This window comes from Corvus brachyrhynchos, unplaced genomic scaffold, assembly GCF_000691975.1.
Source record: "Corvus brachyrhynchos isolate BGI_N302 unplaced genomic scaffold, ASM69197v1 scaffold182, whole genome shotgun sequence".
Lineage (NCBI taxonomy): Eukaryota > Metazoa > Chordata > Aves > Passeriformes > Corvidae > Corvus > Corvus brachyrhynchos.
The window spans coordinates 969,093-976,263 of NW_008236807.1; the positions used below are offsets into that span (position 1 = coordinate 969,093).

At 50.0% G+C, this 7,171-nt stretch overlaps 1 protein-coding gene across 1 annotated transcript in view; it reads right to left on the reverse strand.

Annotated features, from left to right (window-relative positions):
• Positions 1 to 7,171, reverse strand: part of EXOC4 (exocyst complex component 4) — a 290,535-nt gene that overhangs the window by 149,576 nt on the left and 133,788 nt on the right.

Sequence of the window (7,171 nt, forward strand, 5' to 3'; positions counted from 1 at the left end):
CTAGTAGGGTCTGCTCTGACCCTTGGACCTGCCTGCAAGCAGAGGGTATTGTTCCATCAAGAGGGGATTCCCTTCAGTGGCCATACCATTGTTTTCCAGTTGTTCAGTAACTAAGACTTGGTATTTCAAAAGTGGCTTTCATTTCGATGTCGCCTGTAGTTTTCATATTCCCAAAATCTTTTGTCAGGCAATCATATTTATAAGGCTTTCCTGTTTCATCTTCCCCAACACACCCCACACATAAACAAATCATCATGGGATGGTTTGGGTGGGAAGGGACCTTAAAGCCCATCCAGTTCTAATTCCATGGGCAGGGACACCTCCCACTATCCCAGGCTGCTCCAAGCTCTGTCCAGCCTGGCCTTGGACACTTCCAGGGATCCAGGGGCAGCCACAGCTGCTCTGGGAATTCCATTCCAGGGCCTCCCCAAAAATGAACTTGGGCAAAGTTTGTATTTCCCAGGTATTATCAAGCCTTTTCCACGTGAACTCTCCTTAAGGGCTGATAATAATAAATACAGAAGCTAAACAGGTTATTGGGACAGCTTTAGAGGCAGGGAAATGACAAAGCTTTGAAATCAAAACTACCCCAGCAGGTTATTGAAGTTTTTGACCCTGACATCTCCTCTGCCTCCAAACAAAAAGGATTTCTCCAAATGGGGAAGAGGAGGAACACAACTGATGAGGAAGTGACTCCAACCTTCTTTTCCAAGGGAATTTTACATCCTTTAGAACAATCAATCTGCACAAAAAGCTTTTGGTGGCTGAATTTATTTGACCCTTCTGCAGCAGTGGCCAAGGACCAAGCAGGTCACCAACACTGGCACTTCCATATCCTAAAGGATCCCTCTAGGTCAGGAGAGTTTCCTACAAGAATTCCCATCACTGGTGTAGATTCAAAGATGTGAGATTAAAAGCTATGGCACTGAACTCCCTGTGGAGTGGGAAATCCTGGGAAACTGGAAATCTGCAGTCCCAACATTTCCAGAGCTGACTCAGCTCTGCAAAGGAACCCCGAGGACACGGAGCTCCTGGATAAATCCTACCCCAACATACGGACTTGGGAAGCACAAAGCTACTGAAGACAAGAGTTTCTTAAACTTTCCTGATGGTATTTAGAAAGAGGCAGCTCTAAAAAAAAATCAGTGGATTTCAGCTGGCAGTTTAGAGAGTGAACCTGCACGACGTGGCGGCTTTAATCGGGGAAGAAAAGAGGCGCGAGTTCAAGGAAAAGAAAATTATTCACTTCCCCTGTTCAAGTCAGATCCTGCAATTTCCAGTGGGCTCTGTGTCTGAACAGAATTATTGAAGAACCCAGCCAAGCATGAGCTGCTGAGGCAGGGACAAGGAAACGCAGGCTCCAATTAAGAGCGGGGTGTTATTCCTGTTCCATCAAGTCACCCTGCGCTAATCAATATTATTGACTGGGATGAACTCCACGGCGAGGAATAAAACAATCTGTCTGATCTGCTGCGCCAGATGATGATAGATTTGAGGAGAACAGAACCCTGGCATAGAGAGAAAAATGTGCTTTTACATCTCCTTGGCTCTCAGCTTTCCACTGATAATCGTGGGTGCTCTGCAGGCAGGGGCAGGCTACAGGAGGAAGGGATTTTGTTTGTATTTAAATATTTTACCCAAAAAAAGATGCTGAGGTGTAAATCTTATTCTTGGTGATGCTTTGGACATCCCAGCTACAAGCCAGCAGTGCAACCTGTTAATGCCATTGCTCCTCCCTCCTCCACTGCTCGAAACACTGGAATTTTGTTGTGGAAGACCCTGGAGAGAATCCCTGACTGGAGAGGCAAGGATTCCTTTCCCTGTGAATTGGAGATCTCCACTAGGGACTCTCCCTGATCGTATCAAGGTCTGAAATGTGTTATTTACATCGACCAGCCATGATTCCTCCACTGCAGCCCCCTCCCTGTGCTGGAGAGCCACCAGCATTCCCATAAAAAATACCCCAGGAATATTCCTTCATCCTGATTGATTCTACCAAGAGCATCTCCTGCAGGGAGGTAATGGATCCTTCTTCCAAATACCCAAAACTGGCAGCTCTGGAGAAAACAGGGAAGGGAGAATCCCAGAATGGTTTGGGGGGGGACCTTAAAGATCACCCAGTTCCAGCCCCTGCCATGGGCAGGGACATGTTCCATGCCCAACGCTGCAGATGAAAGAAGGTCTTGGACCTGTGGGAGAGAGTCCAGAGGAATCCACGGAGCTGATCCCAAGGCTGGAGCCCCTCTGCTCTGGAGCCAGGCTGGGAGAGCTGGGAATGTTCCCCTGGAGAAGGGAAGGATCCAGGGAGAGCTCAGAGCCCCTTGCAGGGCCTGAAGGGGCTCCAGGAGAGCTGCAGAGGGACTGGGGCCAAGGCATGGAGGGCCAGGAGCCAGGGAATGGCTTCCCAGTGCCAGAGGGCAGGGCTGGATGGGAGATTGGGAATTGGGAATTGCTGGCTGGGAGGGTGGGCAGGGGCTGGAATGGAATTCCCAGAGCAGCTGGGGCTGCCCCTGGATCCCTGGCAGTGCCCAAGGCCAGGCTGGACATTGGGGCTTGGAGCAGCCTGGGACAGTGGGAGGTGTCCCTGCCCACGGCAGGAGTGGCACTGGAGGGGCTTTAAGCTCCCTTCCAACTGAAACCATTCCATAATTCCATGAGGAGTGGAAATGATGCCTTTTTTTCTCTCCTTATCAAATGACCACCAGAGATACAATTTGCAGAGCCTCTCAAACCAGAGCTGAGCTGACAAATTCTGCATTGTTGAGGTGCCCAGGAAAATATCCCCGACTTTCCCACCTGTCTGGAAGCAGCACGGTTGCAGCAGTTCCCTCTCAGGAGTGAAGTTTGCTAGCTTAATCTGCCCGGTAATAAATTATGAGGAACAAAAGAAAAACAAGGAAAACTTGGAGATGAAGTGGAATTTGTCACCGAGTTAATGACACCTCCTGCTATGCTGGCAATGAAGTGTGCCCACCTGAATGTCACTGCCAGTGGTGACAGAGACGGGGCCATTAGTGACAGTGTCTGAAATGGAGCCTAAAATGTCAGGCTTCAACATGAAAAAGGGAGATTAGCAGGGAAACTGGAATCTCTGCAGGTGCTGAAAGTCAGAACAAACATTAGGAGAGCTTCAGTTTTCCATTGTGCTTGCTACGTTAAAATTTAAATGTTTGCATGGATATCTGCCATGTTTACAGAAAGTGTCTGAGAATCCCGGGATGGTCTGGGGGAGAAGGGAACTTAAGGATCATCAGCACCACGGGCAGGGACACCTCCCACCATCCCAGGCTGCTCCCAGCCCCAATGTCCAGCCTGGCCTTGGGCACTGCCAGGGATCCAGGGGCAGCCCCAGCTGCTCTGGGAATTCCATCCCAGCCCCTGCCCACCCTCCCAGCCAGCAATTCCCAATTCCCAATCTCCCATCCAGCCCTGCCCTCTGGCACTGGGAAGCCATTCCCTGGCTCCTGGCCCTCCATGCCTTGGCCCCAGTCCCTCTGCAGCTCTCCTGGAGCCCCTTCAGGCCCTGCAAGGGGCTCTCAGCTCTCCCTGGATCCTTCTCCCCTCCAGGGGAACATTCCCAGCTCTCCCAGCCTGGCTCCATAAACCACCCAGGACAGGAACATCAGGTACTGTTTTTCCTGCACTGGTTCACAGCAGTAATTCACTGCATTGGCACTCACACATTTCAATTACTTTCACATGGAACCAAACAGAATTGATCATCTCTCCAATTCTTCTGCATGTCTTGAATCCTCAAACCTCTCTGCTTTCAGAGAATCCCAGGATGGTTTGGGTTGGAAGGGACCTTAACGCCCATCCAGCGCCACCCCTGCCATGGGCAGGGACACCTTCCACTGGACCAGGGTGCTCAGAGCTCCATCCAGCCTGGCCCTGGACACTTCTGGTGGCACAGAGCGGATCATTGCAGGCAGATTTTTCTGTCTGTTCTCCTGTAATGATGATGTTTGTTCCCTCTGTCCTCTCCACCCCCAAACTGGCAGTGAGTGACCCCCCTCTGACCCGCACGTGGGGCTCCCATTCCCTCTCCTGGAACAGGAATGAGGGAGCTGAGATGCACCAGATAAAAAAATCCACCTTATCAAGATAGACAGGAATAAGCTCCAGCCAATACTTGATTACTCCCTTGCTGGAGGGGAGAAGCAATTTAGCGGAGGTTTCTGACAGAGGAAAGATTGCATTTCTTGTTTGCTTCTCTTAATCACCCGCTCTTCTTTTAATCATGGCCAAGTGGGAATTTATAGATCAGACCATCAGGAGTAAGGGGCTGATGGTTAAAAACGCACAGGCACCCAGCTTTTCCCAAAATCAACAGAGATCAGAGCGATGACAGAACTCTGAAAGACCCAAAATCGATGGGGAATTAGGTGGTAACTACTTGTAAAGCACTGGCTGCTGTCAGGCCTGGGGCAGAGGAATCCGCAGGGGCAGGAAGGGAGCTCGGAGATGATTGAGTGACTCCAAGGGCTGTTCCCAGCTTCCAGTGCCTTGTTACCAGCCTGGACAGGGCACAGGGGACACCAAACTGGCATGGCCAAGGGCAGCAGCACCCTAAAGCCACAGGACTCCGTGCTGAGATCTCTCCAGGCACTTTGGAAATACTTTAAGCTCATCCTGAAGGTTATAAAGTTCATAACTTTCCATTTCAGTATTTCCTTCAGTGATAAATTCCCAGCTATTCTCCCAGAAGCAGCGTTTGGGGTGATGGTCCCCAGCAGGTTCCAGCCTAAAATTTTCCAGTGAAACACTACAAATGTTGGGCAGAAATTAAGGCAGAGCTCCTGGCTGGTTCCCAGTTTGCCTCACAGAGCAATGGGGTTGTGCTGGGGGACTGGGACACACACAGGAGTCCAAAGCTTCCAAAACAGGCACCAAACCCTGCTGAATTTGGGATTGGGACCGTGTCAAGCACCACAGTGACCTAAAAGTCCAAACTGAAGTCAGAGAATCCCAGAGTGGTTTGGGTTGGAAGGGACCTTAAACATCATCCAGTTCCAATCCCACGGGCAGGGACACCTCCCACTGTCCCAGGCTGCTCCAAGCCCTGTCCAGCCTGGCCTTGGACACATCAGGGATGGTCAAATCAAGTCAAGTCTGATGGCTGAACCTTCACAAATCCTGTACAGGTATAAAACTGGGAAAGGAGGAGTGGAAATAGTTCAGGATAAAATGATTGGAGGGCTGGAGCCCCTCTGCTCTGAAGCCAGGCTGGGAGAGCTGGGAATGTTCCCCTGGAGAAGGGGAGGATCCAGGGAGAGCTGAGAGCCCCTTGCAGGGCCTAAAGGGGCTCCAGGAGAGCTGCAGAGGGACTGGGGCCAAGGCATGGAGGGCCAGGAGCCAGGGAATGGCTTCCCAGGGCCAGAGGGCAGGGCTGGATGGGAGATTGGGAATTGGGAATTGCTGGCTGGGAGGGTGGGCAGGGGCTGGAATGGAATTCCCAGAGCAGCTGGGCCTGCCCCTGGATCCCTGGAAGTGTCCAACCCTGGATCCCTGGCAGTGCCCAAGGCCAGGCTGGACACTGGGGCTGGGAGCAGCCTGGCACAGTGGGAGGTGTCCCTGCCCATGGGATTGGAACTGGATGGGCTTTAAGGTCCCTTCCAACCCAAACCACTCTGGGATTCTCTGACTTCAGTTTGGACTTTTAGGTCACTGTGGTGCTTGACATGGTCCCAATCCCAAATTCAGCAGGGTTTGGTGCCTGTTTTTGAAGCTCTGGACTCCTGTGTGTGTCCCAGTCCCTCAGCACAACCCCATTGCTCCATGAGGCAAACTGGGAACCAGCCAGGAGCTGGACTCTGGGATTCCAAGCAGAGCTGGAGTTTATTTTCAGGTCTGCAGATCAAACTCTGCTTCAAACCTGAAGGAAAAGTGACTTCCAAAAGCAGGAGAGGCAGATCTGGATTCAAGCCACGGGACTGATGTGCCCTCTCTGACCTTGACCAGGTTTCTGCCCTTCAGTTCCCCAAAAGGGGAATTGAGATTGCGGCTCCAACCTTCCCCTGGCAAAGCTCTTTTGAGAAATGTCGGAAAAAAGGAGTCAACGTTTTATTCACTGTTTTAAATTCATGCTTTGACTTCAGCTTTCCATTGAACACAGAATAATGTCCCAAACTGACCAACAATTCCAAGATTCCTGCCTGAAACAGCTTCTCCTGTGGCACACCCCAGGATTTGGTGCCTGATTTGGATGCAGGCCCCGAGCCCCTGCTCTGACATATTGCTGTGCTGATGTTCCCAGTCCCTCCCCACTCCCCTATCCTGCCTTGTCTGAGATCCAACACCATATGCATTTAAATAAGTTGCTCTTTAATGTTTCAAAACCTGATTTATTAGTTGCTCACACTCCATCTGCCTTGAAAAACTGCGCCGTGCCTCGGCTTTCACAGCCTGCACAAAAGGTTGGGGTTCAATTTGAGGCTCCTTTATCATTTGATCACCGTGTCAGCCACATATGTAAAGTCTCCTTCCAGCTACAGAAATTGTTTAAAATGCATATTTCTCCTCTTTTTCTTCTTGTTGTTGTTTTTTCTTTTTCTCCTCTCCCCCAGGCCACACGACCGAGCAGCAGGCACTTTGATTAATGGATTTGTCAACTTGCATATTTAGGGTTTTGTTGGTTTGCCTAAAACTCCCGTGTGCAGATCCGAGCTCTTCCAAAGCGTGGCTGCAGCAGAATCCCTTATCCCGAGCTGGAAAACGCGCTGGAGCTAATGAGCTGTGATTGCTCACACCCTGCATCCACTTTTCCACTGTTCTCTGCTCTGAGCTTTCTTCCTTTATCTTATCTCCTGTAGCAGCAAATGGCTCCTACCTGAATTTTTTATATCCCTGACATGTTTTCTATTCAGTTTTAATGTCAGAAAGGGAAAAAAACCCACCACAGTGAGCTAACAAAAAGCAAGTGAAATAAAGTAAGATCTTTCCTGACACAGTGTTGTTTGCTGGTTTATTTTCTTACAAGCTGTTTAACTCTTAAATTCCCATCTTTCATTTTTTTTTTTTTTTTTTTTTTTTTTTTATTTAGAAGCTCCAGGACATTTTTAGACAAAGGAACTGGCTGGAATTCCAGAAGGACAAAATGGTTTGGGTGGGAAGGACCTTAAAGATTGTCCAATTCCAATGGGCAGGGACACCTTCCACTATCCCAGGACGC